This window comes from Dama dama, chromosome X (assembly GCF_033118175.1).
Source record: "Dama dama isolate Ldn47 chromosome X, ASM3311817v1, whole genome shotgun sequence".
In the NCBI taxonomy this organism is placed as follows: domain Eukaryota; kingdom Metazoa; phylum Chordata; class Mammalia; order Artiodactyla; family Cervidae; genus Dama; species Dama dama.
The window spans coordinates 55,206,926-55,225,334 of record NC_083714.1 but is presented as its reverse complement, the minus strand read 5'-3'; the positions used below and the strand labels follow the sequence as shown (position 1 = coordinate 55,225,334).

The 18,409-nt window shown below is 38.2% G+C and overlaps 2 non-coding genes across 2 annotated transcripts; both read right to left on the bottom strand.

Annotated features, from left to right (window-relative positions):
- Positions 1-4,853: 4,853 nt before the first annotated feature.
- On the bottom strand, positions 4,854-4,926 carry TRNAC-GCA (transfer RNA cysteine (anticodon GCA)). Its single transcript has one exon. It is a non-coding gene; the product is annotated as a tRNA-Cys (tRNA).
- An 8,199-nt stretch (positions 4,927-13,125) lies between these two features.
- TRNAC-ACA (transfer RNA cysteine (anticodon ACA)) lies at positions 13,126-13,198 on the bottom strand. The gene has a single exon. It is a non-coding gene; the product is annotated as a tRNA-Cys (tRNA).
- Between the last annotated feature and the right edge of the window lie 5,211 nt (positions 13,199-18,409).

The window sequence follows — 18,409 nt, the reverse complement described above, 5'->3', positions numbered from 1 at the left end:
GTTTCAATGCTATTCTTTCAATTCATCCCACCCTCGCCTTCTCCCACAGAGTCCAAAAGTCTGTTCTTTACATCTGTGTCTCTTTTGCTGTCTTGCCTATAGGGTTATCATTACCATCTTTCTAAATTCCATATATATGCGTTAATATACTGCAATGGTGTTTTTCTTTCTGACTTACTTCACTCTGTATAATAGGCTCCAGTTTCATTCACCTCATTAGTATTGATTCAAATATTCTTTTTAATGGCTGAGTAATATTCCATGGTGTATATGTACCACAGCTTTCTTATCCATTCGTCTGCTGATGGGTATCTAGGTTGCTTCCATGTCCTGGCTATTATAAACAGTGCTGCGATGAACATTGGGGTGCATGTGTCTCTTTCAGATCTAGTTTCCTCAGTGTGTATGCCCAGGACTGGGATTGCTGGGTCATATGGCAGTTCTATTTCCAGTTTTTAAAGAAATCTCCACACTGTTCTCCATAGTGGCTGTACTAGTTTGCATTCCCACCAACAGTGTAAGAGGGTTCCCTTTTCTCCACACCCTCTCCAGCATTTATTGATTGTAGACTTTTGGATTGCAGCCATTCTGACTGGCGTGGAATGGTACCTCATTGTGGTTTTGATTTGCATTTCTCTGATAATGAGTGATGTTGAGCATCTTTTCATGTGTTTGTTAGCCATCTGTATTTGGAGAAATGTCTGTTTAGTTCTTTGGCCCATTTTTTGATTGGGTCATTTATTTTTCTGGAATTGAGCTGCATGAGCTGCTCATATATTTTTGAGATTAATTCTTGGTCAGTTGCTTCATTTGCTATTATTTTCTCCCATTCTGAAGGCTGTCTTTTCACCTTGCTAATAGTTTCCTTTGTTGTGCAAAAGCTTTTAAGTTTAATTAGGTCCCATTTGTTTATTTTTGCTTTTATTTCCAATATTCTGGGAGGTGGGTCATAGAGGATCCTGCTGTGATTTATGTCAGAGAGTGTTTTGCCTATGTTTTACTCTAGGAGTTTTGTAGTTTCTGGTCTTATCCTTAGATCTTTAATCCATTTTGAGTTTATTTTTGTGTATGGTGTTAGAACATGTTCTAGTTTCATTCTTTTACAAGTGGTTGACCAGTTTCCCCAGCACCACTTGTTAAAGAGATTGTCTTTTCTCCATTGTATATTCTCAATATGGTTTTTAAATTCCAATGAAAAGACAAACAACTCAATCAAGCTTAGAAAAGAACAAAGTCACAGGACAAGTGGTGCCTGATTTTTACTTAGAGTGAAGCTACAATAATCAAAGCAATGTTATTTTTGCATAAAAGTAGAAAAATAGATCAATGGAACAGAAATGAAAAGTCCAGAAACAAAACCACACATATATAGACAACTGATTTTGACAAAAGTGCACAGGCAATTCAGTAGAGCAAGTACAGTCTTAACAACAAATGGTTCTGGAAAAATTGAATATCAATATGCAAAAATATTAACTTAAAATGGATTATAGACTGAAATGTAAAACCTAAAACTATAAAACTTTTATAAGAAAATATAGGAGAAAACAGTTGTGATCTTAGGTTGGATAAAGATTTTTTCAGATGTGACACCAATGTACAATCATAAAAGAACACGTTGATAAATTAGATCTTATCAAAGTCAAATAAAAACTTCTTCTCTTTGAACAACAGTGATAAGGGAATTAAAAGTCAAACAGCAGACAGGAAGAGAATATTTGCAAACCATATATATGATAGAAAGCTTATATCCAAATATATAGTCCTCAAAACTCATTAACAAGAAAGCAAACGGCCAAGTTCTGAAAACTGGGCAAAAGTTTTGGACAAACACTTCATCAGAGAAAATATATGAGGGGTTAAAAAGCACATTTAAAAGTGTTAAAAATCATTAGTCATTGGGGAAATGCATATTAAAAGGAAAATGACATGTAACTACATAGTCAGTAGAATGGCTAAAACGAAAAGGCTGATCATACTATGTGTTGGCCAGGACGTGAAGAAACAAGAACTCTCATACACAACTGTTGGTAATGTAAATGGGAGAAGCAAATTGGAGAACAATTTGGCAATTTTTTAGAAAGTTAAAAACATCAATCTACAATATGTTTTGACCATATCACTCCTAGGTATTTATCAAAGAGAAATGAAACCGTGTGTTCACACAAGGACTTGTAAACAAATGGTCATAGTAGTTTTATTTGTAATAACCCCAAACTGAAAACTGTAGAGGTTCTATCAACAGACGAGTAGATTAACAAATTGTATTGATAATCTATATTAAAATTATATACATATATATATATGTATAACTAAATCACTGTGCTATACACCTAAAACTAACACAACATTGTAAATCAAGTATACTTCAATTTAAAAAGAGAAATGCATTTTATTAATGAGTCCTTAAACGTGAACTGATCAAGATGAGAAGAGGTGCATACATTAAAAAAAGCATATAATTGGGTTTTGTTATAAATCATGTTTTTGTAGCCCACATTTTATTTTGTTAATTACTTTTTCTACCCACACATGAAAGATGAATAATTGAAGACTAGCAACAGATCATCTACTATATCTTAATGTCAGTTTATTGTTCAACTACCATTGTTTTTTGTGAGAATATTTAATTAAAAAGGTGACATTTATGTAACGATCATTATGAAAACACTTTAATGTAAATAATATATCATATCACGTGAAATAATGAAAATATGGTATCTTTACCCTTATTCAGATTATACTACTTGAATATGATGTATTTGGATTACTTTAATTGTTTTACTGAGCCTTCAGATAGTAATGTCTATCATGTTTAAATCAGCTGGTGAAAGAAAATATTTTATGAAGAATGGTTCTGCAATTCATTTAAAACTTCTAATAAGATAGCACCCTGAATGTTATTTCTGTAATTTATATGCTAGTTTATACAAAAAATTTATAGAAATATAGTATTTAATATTGGGAAGAGTTTAGTAGAAACAGAACATCTCAACTGGTCTGTTTCCTTTCATCAGACAAAATTCTGTAATCTTTTATAGTGTTCATTTTCCCTTGGCAGCCAAGAACCAAAAAGCCATATGGATGGAATGATTACTGGTCATAATTATTTTATTTTGGCTCTAGTACAATTGCTGTATTTGTTTTTCTAAAATTTAAATTCTTTTAATTATCTAAGTATTACATGTATAAAATACCCTGTTAATTTTTAAAATGTATAGATAAAAGTAAAGATTCTCCTTACAGCTTACACTAATCCCAGATGGTGAACAAAGTTATCTCTTTAGTTATTGTTCCAGAATTTACCTCTTGGTACATTTGGAGGAAACTTTAGATTCTGAAATATGAGGTTAAATATTTTGAAAGCCAATGAATGCTTCTAAATTACCTTCAGAGTTACTACAATTTATCCATCCATTCATTAACTCATTAAATATATATGTGTGCTGTGTGTGTTATGTGTTTAGTCAATAAGTTGTGTTCAGCTCTTTGTAACACTTTAGACTGTAGCCTGCCAGGTACCTCTGTCCATGGGATTTTTCAAGCAAGAATACTGGAGTGGGTTGCTATTTCCTCCTCCAGGAGATCTTCCTGATACATGAATAGAATCTGCATCTCCTGTGTCTCCTGCATTGTAGGCAGATTCTTTACCCTCTGAGTCGACAGGGAAGCCCATTAAAATATATATATTTAAAAAGAAAGAAAGACATTGAGGCTCAGAGAACTTAAGAGACTTTTTCAAGGTCACACATTAATAAGAAGTAAAGGGCCTAGATTTGAGTCTAGGTCTGAGTCTAGGCTCATTGCCAGTGTCATCGCATTACTTCTCTTCTTCTCGTCATTTCTCCACTTCCTCCACATGTAAAATGCCTTTCCCTCTCTCACATCTATCCAGAGCACATGCACCCTAAGAACTGTTTCTGCCTCCCAACTGTAACCTGAGGACCAGATTCCAATGGCACAGTAGAGATATGAGATAATCAGATGTTCTGATTTTTCTAACAAAATCAGCTGGATTCCTTTTGACACCCCAGTTCATATCTTGAAACAAAAGGGAGAAAACAGTTTGGCTAGTATAGGATGCACTTCTGAAATGACAACTCTCAAAACACTATTTTTCTAAAGAGCAAATTGCTGCCCCCATTTAAAGCACTGCCTTGGCTCTCCACCTGTGTCATAGTGGCCCAACAGAGAGTCTGATGCAGGAGATCTGCAGATTTTCAAAAGCTTCCCAGCAGATTCTAAGTTGTGGTTTGGGTCACATTTCACAGGGTAAGACACCTGGTGTGAGGGAGCAGGGTTATGCCTTTCCTGAAGCCGACTTGTAGAAGTCAGCCTCTCACTCCTTTGAATCCCCTTCCTGACTCTCCAAAATGATGTGATTCTAGGACTCTATGTGGGACATTGCTTAGCCTTTTCCTACATCGTGCTCACCATTTTCCACAACCAGACACAAGGTCCTCAAATGCAGAGCCCATGCCTTTTTTGACTTTGTAATCCTTCCTGTGGCTGACCCAATGCCCAGCACATAGTAGGTCTTTATCACATTTGTGATTGCACGCTGAATTTTAGATCAAACAAAAAAGAAGTCAGATCTTTTTCAGCTTAAAAAAGTTCTTATCACTTTATAATGATCAATTTCACTTTGCAAGGTTCATGGAGAGGATGGTATTGAAACAAGGGAGGGAAAGGAGGAATTTTCCTCTGACATTGTCTACCTGAAAGAAAGAAAGTTAGTTACTTAGTCGTATCCGGCTCTTTGTAACCCCATGGACTGTAGCCCACCAGGCTCCTCCATGGGATTCTTCAAGCAAGAGTACTGGAGTGGGTTGCCATTTCCTTCTCCAGGGGATCTTCCCGACCCAGGGATCGAACCTAGGTCTCCTGCATTGCAGGCAGACGCTTTACCAACTGAGCCATCAGGGAAGCTTACCTGAAGCATGGGTAATACCACTTAGCGTTCATATTGTTCATAGTCAAGAACAGTCAAGATGGTTTGAGCTTCAGACTATATAAAAAACAGAAGAGAAGTAATTTATTTATTTATTTATTTATTTTGGCCACACAGCTTGCAAGATCTTAGTTCCCTGACCAGGAATCAAATCCCAGTCCCTGTCAATGAAAGCCCAAATTCTAAGCACTAGAAGTCCCAAATCTTTAAAGTAGGTTACAAAGTTCAAAACAGAACAAAGCTCAAAGTAGATTCTGACGTAAAAGTAGATGACATTTTGGATTTTGTTTAATAAAAAGGAAAATCAGACCCATACTTCACTAAGTAATTTTGACTGCACTGACAAAAATAACTATCATTGATTTCTGAAGTGGCTGGTATCAACTTTCTGAGTGTGTCTGTATCAGACACTAACTTTCCTTATCATGAAAATCTCTTTTAAAATTGAGAAGGCGGAAATATTCCATCATTTTCTCTAATAATTTTATTAACAGTTCTTCAAAGAATAGCATTGATTAAAAAAAAAAAAAAGATATTCGGAGGAAGCCAGCTAAAAGTTCAAACTGCAAAAATGTAACTCCAAAGAAAATATTCATCATCACCAGTGTCCATATAATTCCAAGAAATAAGAAAATTTCATTGCTTCTTTTTGTAGTCAAAATTGCTCACATTGTCAGTGTAAACTTCACTACTTTACAAAGCAGGGACCAGGTTTTTTTTTTTTTTTTAATCATTTCATCTTCATCTTCCTTCTTAAAGCAGATGGGAATACCCCTGATATCTTATAAATGTGATAATTCAAATGGTTAAGGAGAGAGATGGAGAAGTATGTCTTTGAACAGCAAGTCTAACTCATCAGAAGCGATATTGATTTCCACAGACCACACATACCAAGATTCCCAGCTGGATGGGACCTTGGACATCAGCTTGCTCAACATCCTCATTTCCTCAGAAGGAAACTGTCTATGGATAGGCAATCAATGAAGAGCAACAAAATGTGCCCTTCCAGTTGAATAAACCCCTCTGTAAGCAGGCCTAGGATGTGAAGTCAAGACATCTGGATAAAAGATAGATAATTTGAATGACTTGTCTATGGGCCCAAACCAAGATCTCATTCCTAGTCCCAGTGAGCAGGTCACTTTTGACTGGGTCCCCACACATGAGTGTCAAATGCTGTGTCAAAGCCTACAAATGGATCTCTCTAGGCCTCCATGGCTGGGGCAGTGCACACATGTTGGTTTAATGACCAGATGCTGAGTGCTAGCAGGCCAGTTTCCCAGTATGCTTTGATGCCTACACCTTCTTGACCCCTAACTGCCACAAATGAAGAAGTTAAACTAAGGGATTCACTTTTAGTGCTGTTTCTCCATAGTAACAAACGCAAGGGAGGAAACTGACAGAAGTTTGACATTTTCTTGATTGACTTTAACATTCATCACAATGATGAGAAGGTTAATGCATCCAGAGAGATGAAATACCAGAGACATTTTAAAACATATTGACTCCATGTCAGTCTTTTAAGTTGTTATCATTTTTAAAAACTATAGGCTATGGCTCCAAAAGAACTAAATAATGAACAATAGCATAAAACAGCAAGAGAACTGCAACTTAACGAACTTTGCTTCATTGCCTAAGGTTCATTGTTAGAAAATACTAGCGTAATTCAATTACCTGTAAACTTGGAAACCAAGACCCAGGGAGGAGGAGGGATTTGCCCAAGTCAATAGCAGAGACAAAACTGGAACCCAGACTTCCCACTAAGCCAGTGCCTTGTAAATCCTGCTACATTGGTAAGTCAGCAATGTACACCTTTTTTTCTTAAGAATGTATGAATTGTAGCCCACGGCTCATCAAAATTTATAGAGCCATCAATGTCTGCAATAAAAGACTCAGCTAGATTTCCTTTCTAATGAAAGGATTAAAAACACCATTTGAGAGAACAGTGTTTATTTGCAATATCTGCTCCTGTTAAGCTTGATTTAGTGTTTAAGCAGAGAGACCTAATCTCATACAAATCTCAACAGTAAATAATTCAGGTTCCAAATCAGATAAGGTATGAATTCTACCTCCATATTTGTGTTCCCTTCTCTAATTGACAATAAAGGCTTTTGCTGCCATTTATACAGGGAATGGTGTGTCTTACCTGTAATCAGATGAATTCTTTGAATTAAATACTGCTCAATTGCCTTCTAATTTGAAGTTTTCTTTAAACAATCAGAATCCACAAGTTTCTTAAATTCAAGCAGACATTCATTTTTGTTTGCTGAAGTGTTTTTTTGTAAAAGAAATCTGCAGAGTTCTGAAGTCTTAATTATAACTGAGCTTTAAATATTGAAATTCTAAACACTTAAAAACAATATTAGATATTTGCATGCTGTGTGACATACTTGCCTGATTTCCCATGGGCTAATGCAGAGAGCAGAATTTCAATCATTTTCTCATTCTGACTTCTGGCTTTTCACATCAGCAAATATTTCCTGATTGTCCTTTCTGAGCAGGGTTCTGTGGTTGACCCAGAGATGAGATGGAAAGGAGCAGGTGGAGGAAGGGGAGAGGTGAACAGGTACAGGGATGATTAAAACCTGTCTTTATCCTCCCATCACTTGTGGTCTAGAAAGAGTATTAAGACAGGGGCATATGTATTCACTCAGGATGGTCAATGGATGGAGGAAGTGTTTCAGGGCAGAGTTTCAGGAAGACCTCCCAGAGGAGAGGGGATGGGAACTTGACTTTTGTAGAAGAATTTCAACAGGCATACCTAGGGGGCTGGGAACGAGAGAGTATTTCAGGTGGAAGGAACAGCAAGAGCAATGGTACAGAGGTAGGAAAGGGCAGACAAGACTGGAGACTGAAAGGAAATAAGTCCATAAACTTTGATTGACTGTATTTGGTAGGGCTCATAAACGCAACAAAGCCGTATGGCTGGCTAATTAGAGACAGTCATTCCAATGCTCTTGTGGCATTAAGATAAGCTACCTCCAGCAGCTCTCGGTCCAAGGCTTATTTTTGTGACTGTAATCCATCTAATGGCAATGGCTTATGAGCTATTGTCTAGCCAGGCCCCACTGGAAGTTTCTATCAAAGGTGATAATGAGAACTGGGAGGTCCCAGGATTTGGGACAGACGTAGAGCCCTTCTCTGTGTCTGATAAGGTACCAGGATTCTTGTGTTTGCTTGGAACATTGCAAATTCAAGACAGAGCAAAGAGTGGAGTCCAAGGCAGGCTGTTTCCTTTTGATGGGCCCCATGAGGGCGCTGACTCCTCAAGCTGCAAGCCTCTGAAATAACCCTCACTGATTTCAGGACATGCAGAGATAGAATCTGTAAGTCTGAGGCTGGAAGCTGTAATTCTCTACAGCTGTTCTCTAAACAAAAACCCACAGATGCAAACTGGAGCAAACAGTTGAGAAACAAGAAAAGTCTGTTTGTACAATAGGCCAATTTTTAAAAATCCCTTCCAGAAATTCCCACCTTCCATTTCCCATTGGGACACAGCTCAAAGCTGCCCTCTGAAACATACAAAACACAGCAGCTACAATCCCCACAGCAGGAAGGAACAGACCCAACAACCATTCATCATACCTATACTGCCAAATGCTTCGTGTGAATGCTTTAGTCCACATGCTCTTTCTTCTTTAAGATTTCTAACACCATCAAATCCATGATGATCATACATTGTGCATTTGACAGTAGTGACCAAGACTGGTCACCCCTTTCAGGCACTAGCATTTGGAATCAAAATAAAGGGTCTTCACTGCTTTATAAGAGACCAAGGCGCAGAAACTTGATGCACAAAAGGCAACTTCTCTTCCCTACTACAAACACTGCCTGTTTATGATATCATGTCTTTGAGACCCAGTTACCTCACCTGTAAAACAGCATAATGATTCTTACCCTAACTACCACACAGAGGAGGAATAAAGGAGCAAATAGACGTGAGACTTGTTTGTAAGTTTTGAAGCACAGAACACATGTATGTTATAGTGCATTCTGGAGCTGAAGAGTCACCTAGGGCAATCCTCTTGTGAAACAGGAGAGATCCTGAGTTCTCATAGAGGGGCAAATGCATGAGCAAAGTCCCACAATGGGGCAATGGTATGGCAGAGTCTAGAAACCAGGCCCTTGATTCACACCCCAGTTCACTTTTCATTACACCACAACTGCTTTGTGTTTTTCTGAAAATAAGGAAGGATGCTGAGAGTCAGAGGAGACTGAAGCAGTTAGAGTTAGTTAGGACAGAGCACCAAAGAAGAAAGACCTGCACAGAGAGAAAATTATGGAGATTCACAGAGGATCCCTCTCATGTATTCATACTAATCAGTACATGCATATGAAAAATCTAGCCAAGGCCAGAGAAATAACTTTCCCCCCAATTCAGGGACTCTATCCTTGGAATTCTCATGGGCTGGGAATGGAGCCAGTTCCCACCAGCCACACTGGAAACCTCATAATTCACAGAGCATAGTGTAGAGGATTCAGAAGGGTCTTGCTTCCATGGTAGGAAATAATTAACTATAGAACAAATCCTGCTGTTTCCTCCTAAAGTTTTAAAGAAAACCACAAAAGATAAAAACTATTCCAAGCAACCTAACTGCATACCAGAAAAAAAGCTAAAGGAAAATGTAAAAATATCCAACATAAGCAACAAAATACAGGCAAACTGCATCCAGCAACATATACATACATAATGATTAAGTGGGATTTATCCCAGGAATACTTAGTTGGTTCAACATCTGAAAATCAATTAATGCAATATGTTATATCAATAAAGTAAAAAACTAAAATCACATTATAATCTCTACATTAGAAAACCATTTGACAAAATCTAACACACTTCTACGATTAAAAAAAAAAAACCTCAAGAAATCAGGAATAGAAAGGAACTTCTTCAACCTGATAAAGGGTATCTACAAAAAACCCATAGCTGACGAGCCAAACCACAGACTGGGAGGAAAATCTTTGCAAAGGATATATCTGGTAAAGAACTACTAGCCAAAATGTACCCAAAACTCTTAAAACTCAGTAATAAGAAAACAAACAACCAGTTGAATTAATGGGCCAAGGACCTTAACAGACACCCTCACCAAAGAAGATATACAGATGGCAAATAAGCATATGAAAAGATGCTCCACATCATATGTCGTTAGGAAATTACAAATTAAAACAATGAGATACTGCTACACACATATTAGAGTGGCCAAGGTCCAAAACACTGACAACACCAATGCTGGCCAGGGTGTGGAGCAACAGGAATTCTCATTCATTGCTTTTGGGAATGCAAAATGGTACAGCCACTTTGGAAAAGACTGTTTGGCAGTTTTGTACAAAACTAAACATAGTCTTATCATACAATCCAGCAATTGCACTCCTTGACGTTTACCTAAAGGAGTTAAAAACTTAACATCTACACAAAAATCTGCACGTGGATGTTTACAGCAACTTTATGCATAATTGCCAAAACATGGAAGCAACCCAGATGCCCTTAAGTTGATGAATGGATAAACAAAGAGTGGTCCTTTCAAAGAGTTGTCCAATGGAATATTATTCAGTGCTAAAAAGAAATGAGCTATCAAGCTATGAAAAGACACAGAGGAACCTTCAATGTGTATTGCTAGGTGAAAGGAGCCAATCTGAAAAAAAACCCACATATTGGAAAAGGCAAAACAGTGGAGACAGTTAAAGGGTTAGAGTTTGCCAGAGAAGGAAGGAGGGAAGGAAGAGATTAATAGGTGGAGCACAGGGGGATTTTAGGGCAGTGAGACTATTCTGTATGATTCTGTATGATAATGTTTAAATATTGGTTCATCAATCATAACAGATGTATCATACTAGTACAAGATGCTAATAATAAGGGAAATTGTATGAGGGGATTGGGGCATAAATTGGAACTCTGTACCTTCCACTCAGTTTTTCTATTAACTTAAATCTCCAACTAAATCACCGACTCAATGGACATGAATCTGAGCAAACCCGAGGATATAGTGTAGGACAGAGGAGCCTGGTGTGCTGCAGTCCCATTGGGTAGCAGTCAGATATGACTTAGCAACTGAACCACAACAACGAGCTCTCTGAAAAATAAAGTCTATTAAGTTAAAAATATAATTTATAGTATCAAAAATAATAAACCTCTTAGCAATAAATCTAACAAATCATGTGCAAGTCCTTTATGGAGAAAACTGCAAAACTTCTTTGAAAATTCTTTTCAAATACATAAATAAATGGAGAAACATCTTCTTGGATAGGAAGATATAATATCTTAAAAATCTTAAAATTATCAATTCTCTCCCAAATGGATCTATATATTAATTGCAATACCAATATAATTCCCAAGGTTTGTGTGTGTGTGTGTGTGTGTGTAATTCAAAAAGCTAATTCTAAAATTTATTTTGAAAAACAAAGGCCCAAATGTAAAATCTAGATATAAATGCACACGTACACAGTATCTTAATTGATGACAGAGAAAGAATTGGAAATCACTGAGGAGCATGGACTATAATACAAATGGTTATGAGAAAACAGTTTAACTATATACAGAAAAAAGAAAGGAAAATAAATTCCAACATTACTCCATATGAAATTCACTTAGAATTCTTTTAAAGACTTAAATGTAAAATGCAAAACTATAAAATATCCAGAAAATCATACAAGGGTACAATTTTATGATCTCGGATTAGAGAAACAAGCACAAACCAATAAGGAAAATGATCAAACTCAGCTACATTAAAACTAAGAACTTCTGTTCATTTAAAGAACCCCTAAAGGAAGTAACAAAGACAACCTACATGCATATTTAAGTATATAAAGGTGATAAAGAATTAATATCTAGGTTATAAAGAACTCCTAAAAATCAATAACAAAAGTAAAACCTAATGGAAAAACTGGACAAACAACACATATTGAAGGAAATGAACTGCATGGGTTCCATAAACATATATGTGTGCTTAAGATCATTTTAATTAAGAAAATATAAATTAAAACTAAAGATATATTTAATATCTATCAAATTGGCAAAGGTAAAAAAGTTAGAGAGCATTTGTTGACAAAATGAGGCACAACAGAAACTTGCTTCTACTGCTGGAAGTAATATAACAACTAGTTTGGAGAAGCTTGGCATTACCTGCTGAAATTGGCAAGTCCTTACCCTATAACCCAGTAATTACATTCCTTGGTTTGGAGAAGTTTTTTCATATTTGCATTTGGATGTATATAAAAGAATAGTCATTGTAATATTGTTTGAAATGTGCATAAATCAGAAACAATTACCCTGAGTGTCTACAAATAGTAGAATACATGGTGATGCATTCATACAATGGGGCACTATGTAGCAATAAAAATGAATATATTATAGTTACATGCATCTCACTAAACTGAAACTTAGGAACACAATGAGGTAAAGGAACAAGTCACAAGAGAGAATATGGAGAAAATACATGATATGGTTCCATTTATATTAGGAACAGGGAAAACTAAACAACAGGTAGTAGGGTTACATACATAGCAAAACTCTAACAAAAAGCAGGTGAATGATTAACCCATTAAAGACAGTGTTTATCTATGGTTGTTGTGGGTGAGGAGTGCTGTGACTGGATAGAGGTTTAAAGAAACTTCCAAGGTGCTAGTTAGGTGTTCTTTTTATAATTTAAACTCTACACAAACAACTTACATATTCTTTATGTAGAGCTGATCCTTGAACAACATGGGTTTGAACTGTGTAGGTCCACTTACAGTCAGATATTTTTCAACAATAAATACTATGGCACTACACAATCTGAAATTGGTTGAATCCATGGATGTGGAACCATGGATAGAGGAACTGTGGATATGGAAAGAAAGTGAAAGTCACTCAGTCATGTCTGACTTTGCAACTCCATGGACTATAGACCACCAGGCTCCTCTGTCCATGAAATTCTCCAGCCAGAATACTGGAGTGGGTAGCAATTCCCTTCTCCAGGGGATCTTCCTGACCCAGGAATTGAACCCGGGTCTCCTGTATTGCAGGTGAATTCTTTACCATCTGAGCCACCAGGGAAGTCCATGGATATGCAGAAGTGAAGTGAACTGAACTGAAGTCAGTCAGTCGTGTCCGACTCTTTGCGACCCCATGGACTGCAGCCTACATGGGATTTTCCATGCAAGAGTACTGAAGTGGGTTGCTATTTCCTTCTCCAGGAGATCTTCCTGACCCAGGGATCGAACCCGGGTCTCCTGCATTGTAGGCAGACGCTTTACCGTCTGAGCCACCAGGGAAGTCACCAGGGATATGGAGGGCCAACTATAAATTTAGACTGTGTACAGAGCCAGTGTGCCTAACCTCTGCCTTGTTCAAGGGTCAATTGTATTATGTATCTTATTAAAAATTTGTAATAGTAAAGGATTAAGAATAACAAAAATATTTTGAAGAAGAAAAATGAACTGAAGGAATTCAAGCTGACAGAACAAAATGGAGAAACTGGAAACAGCTCTCCACACATATGAAAAAAAGTGGGGAAAATGATGGTACATTTACTATATAAGCCTAGGACGCCTAGCTATCTTTATATGATGATGAAGATTAAAAAATATATCTTGGGAATTCTCTTGAAGTCCAGTGGTTAGGACTCAGTGTTTTCATGGCCAAGGGCATGGGTTCAATCCCTGGTGGGGGAACCAAGATCCTGCATGCCATGCAGCATGGCCAAAAAAATTTTTTTGAAGTATATTTTTACCTAACACTGTACCAAAAATCTGTCAATCTTCAAGCAGCTTAAAGAGCTAAATGTGAAAATAACATCTTTAAAATTCTTAGAAAAAAAATTTTTTTAAGATTTTTATATCTTCTGGGTAGTTCAGTTCAGTCGCTCAGTTGTCTCCGACTCTTTGCGACCACATGACCACAGCATGCCAGGCCTCCCTGTCCAGCACCAACTCCCAGAGTTTACCCAAACCCATGTTCATCGAGTCAGTGATGCCACCCAACCATCTCATCCTCTGTCGTCCCCTTCTCCTCTTGCCCTCAATCTTTCCCAGCATCAGGGTCTTTTCAAATGAGTCAGCTCTTCACATCAGGTGGCCAAAGTATTGGAGTTTCGGCTTCAACATTAGTCCTTCCAATGAACACCCAGGACTGATCTCCTTTAGGATGGACTGGTTGGATCTCCTTGCAGTCTAAGGGACTCTCAAGAGTCTTCTCCAACACCACAGTTCAAAAGCATCAATTCCTCGGCACTCAGCTTTCTTTATAGTCCAACTCTCACATCCATACATGACCACTGGAAAAACCATAGCCTTGACTAGACGGACCTTTGTTGGCAAAGTAATGTGTCTGTTTTTTAATACGCTGTCTAGGTTGGTCATAACTTTCCTTCCAAGGAGTAAGTGTCTTTTAATTTCATGGCTGCAATCACCATCTGCAGTGATTTTGGAGCCTTGAAAAATAAAGTTAGCCACTGTTCCCACTGTTTCCCCATCTATTTGCCATGAAGTGATGGGACCGGATGCCACAATCTTAGTTTTCTGAATGGTGAGCTTTAAGCCAACTTTTTCACTCTCCTCTTTCACTTTTATCAAGAGGCTTTTTAGTTCCTCTTCACTTTCTGCCATAAGGGTGGTGTCATCTGCATATTGATATTTCTCCCGGCAATCTTGATTCCAGCTTGTGCTTCTTCCAGCCCAGCATTTCTCATGATGTACTCTGCATATAAGTTAAATAAGCAGGGTGACAGTATACAGCCTTGACCAACTCCTTTTCCTATTTGCAACCAGTCTGTTGTTCCATGTCCAGTGCTAACTGTTGCTTCCTGATCTGCATACAGGTTTCTCAAGAGGCAGGTCAGGTGGTCTGGTATTCCCATCTCTTTCCATTTTCCTTTTACTTTTTGAAATTTCTGAGGATCTTCAGCATCTACAAATATCTAGACTGGACTCCAATCTCATTGTAAACCTATGATTGATGTCTGCAGATTATGTGTCCTGTGGTACCCAGCCAGAGCCCACACCCACTTGCCCAGCTACCCATCTGCTTGTATGTCTTCCCACCCACCTGGCCAACCAGCTGCCCAGCTTCTCAGGGTCCCTCACACTCCTTTTGTTCCAGTTGGCTTTGGCTGCATGGGACAGAGGAAAATCCATAAAAAGATTCTTCCTGTGGTAATTGTCTTGCGAGTCTCCCAGGGAGAGGAATGAGTCATAGAGCAAAGACAATCTTGTCAACCTGGCCAATTCTGCTCTTTGTAGTCCTGAGGCTTTAGTGAGAACAGATGACATTTTAGGAATTGCCCAGCTGCTTAAGTCCAGGACTGACAGCCTGTTCCTCTGGGGATTCTGCAAAGACCTCTCTGGGAAAGAAATGAGGAAACCTGGCTCAGAAGAAGGACCAGCCTGGATAATGCCACCCTCCTCTCCGTGGGAGACTGTTGTTTTCTAGCATGATTTTGTGTTTTCAAGCACGATTCCACCATTTGCCACTGATCAGTCAACAATGGAGAGACCAACCTTTCCGGGAACCATCAAGGCTGGTTGGGCTCGTGGGCAGCCTCCTCTGGCTCTGGGCACTCAAGGTAAGTGCATTAATTTTGATTGTGACCAAACTGAATTCTACTCAAATCAACTGTGGGCCTCAGTCATTATGTCTTCTCTTTGTATTCTTCTAAGAAGAGTCCATTGTTTGGCTGTTATTAAAACACTTACAGGAGAAATTTGAAGTGTGACTGATACTTCCCTGTCTAGCTGGTCACACTGAATTTTGAGTTATTATCTCATTAAGACTGCATAACAATCCAGTGAAGACAACATAGGGCAAGAGTTGTCACTGTTTTCACCCACATTGTAGATGAGGAAGCTGAAACTCAGAGGGGTGAAACAACTGGCCCAAAGTGTAATAGCCCCAAAGTGGCTGGGCTGAGACCAGAACTCGGATTGTTTACCTCCCAGGCTAACATTTCTTTCATTCCCTTATACTACCAGGGACTTTGCCTGTAAGGGATCATGTGAAGCCAGCTGGCAAATGACCTTCATAAGGGTCATGTTGGAGAAGGGTGGCAGTTGAATTGACCTTGAGGCTTGGCTTTGCTGAAGTGATGTGGGATCAGGCTGCTTTGATTTTCAGCTCATCAAGAGCTTATCTTCTGCCAAATATCTTTGCCTGGTACAGATCAGCTAATCCACAAGTATGTTCTCTAGTTTTGGAAATGCAGATCAGAGTACTTCGATTTTTACTGAGAAGGACTGACTTTTAAAAAAAATATCTCGAATCATAAAATCTCAGAGCTGGAAGGTAATTTAGAGGATTAATTCAATTTTTCAATCAACGGTCTAGGAGACCGAGGCTCTGAAGGGAATAAGAGACTAGGTCACACAGGTAATGACAGAAATGATCTCCAGGGGCCATGACCTCTCTTCACATTTCTAAAGAGCTGTCATAGCGTAGAGACAGTGGATTTTCCCTGAGTCTTCAAGCCTGGGAGGGAGGACCCACAACAGATTCTGCTGGGCTCTGAGGAAGCTGCCCACTCAATTTTTTTTTCTGGGCCTCTTTGAGTTAGGGGAATGCAAGGAAGATGGCTACTGAGGAGTCAAAGGTTATTGGGTAGAATTGGGAGCTCCTGGAAATCAGGCAAGGCTGAGCAGGAAGCCATAGCCCACCACTTAGGTGCTTTGTAACTTCAGACAAGTGGCTTAATCAAAGTTTTTGCTTTTGAGCCCTTTTATATTTACCTATAAGATGAGTGTAATACCCATTCTTGGAACTGTCAAATGAGGGAACAACATGCATATATGTCCATATGTAGATACATATGTGTGTTTCATCAAAACATATTTATAGATCATTAAGTATGTATACAAATGATGGATAGAGAGGTAGAGAGATTATGGAAAGATAGGAAACCCATGGAGAGAGAGTCTACAATATCCAGAGATCAAGTCCCTCTTGTCATTGTTTCCATCATCCTCCATTTTTCAAAGGGAACCAGCAACCAAGCAGCTTGAGCACTGAAGTCCATCTATGTGCTGGGTCTGTACAAAGATGACGTTGTTAACTCTTAGAGCTATTACAAGGATTAGGTGAAGAAAATAGTACTGACGTATTTATACGTATTTGGGTAGAGTACATCTCCTGGTCTCTGGCACACAGGAGACCTACAGAAAAGTGTGGTGAACCAAACATCTGTGAAATGAATTTTTAAAAAGCCATAAATGCCCCAGGCAGTCCTCTCAGTGGCCGGTTATGCCCATGTGCTCAGGTGAGTTGAATAGGGGTTTGTGAAAAGTCCCATAGTCTTAATAACCACAGCTTTATAGGTGCATATTTAAGTCCCCAGATAAGTTGGGAATATGGCTAAGAGTAAACAGCATTCAAATCAAAGGTTCTACAGTGGGGACTAGTTGAACTTGGCTGGAAATTAAATCTGGCCACAGATGTTGTCTGTTTCCATTTTTTCCTATTCCTTGGCAACTTATTTGATGGGAGCTAGGCACACAGATGCCACTGGAACTAATTGGAGTCTTCCTAGGCTCTGTGCTCTGAGGTTGGTAGATGACCACAGTGGTAACATGATGGTGGAACAACTAGGGAATTCCACCTTCTCAGAGTTGGGAGGGAGGAAAGTAGCCAAGGATTTCAGTGCATAAACAAAATAGCCTGAGTCTTCTGTGGAGTCATCTGCCATTGGAGGAATCAACCAGGTCCAGTGTGTCATTGCCTTCTCCATACCTATACATAGATCCCCTCTTTTTTTTTTTTTTCTTCCCATTTAGGTCACCACAGAGCATGGAGTAGAGTTTCCTATGTCATGCAATCTGTTCTTGTTAGTTATCTAATTTATACATAGTATTTTAACCTTGGAAATAACCTTGGAAACAACTCAATATTTCCGAATTCCTCTCCAAAGTGTTTATGACGATTTATACCATCAGAATCAGTGTTTGAGAATTCCAGTTTCTCACATTTGAGTCAAAATGTAGTATTATCAGACTTTTAAAATTTTGCCAATCATGAGGGGTATGTTTTAAATTTGCATTTCCCTGATTACTAGTGATGTTGAACATATACTCATGACCTTCTTCAGGTGCTCTCTTCTGTGAATTCCCTGATTCTGGTTTGTGTGTGTGTGTTTTTTTGTTTGTTTTTGTTTTTCTCAATTTTTAATGTATTTGTTTTTCAGCTTTGATTGATAAGAGATTCTAATATATTCTTTACATACTCTACCCCCTTGTCAGGAATAAGAGGTCTAAATATTTCCATATATTGTTTGACATTTTTCCACTAAGATGACATTTGATGCACAGAATTTTTTTATTTGAACATAATCAAAATCACAGATTATACTGTTTTTCGTACACTACACTTTTGGAGACTTATTTAATTCTTCCTTACCCAGAAGCAGAAGATATTAAAAAGAGGTGGCAAGAATACACAGAACTGTACAAAAGGCATCTTCATGACCCAGATAATCATGATGGTGTGATCACTCACCTAGAGCC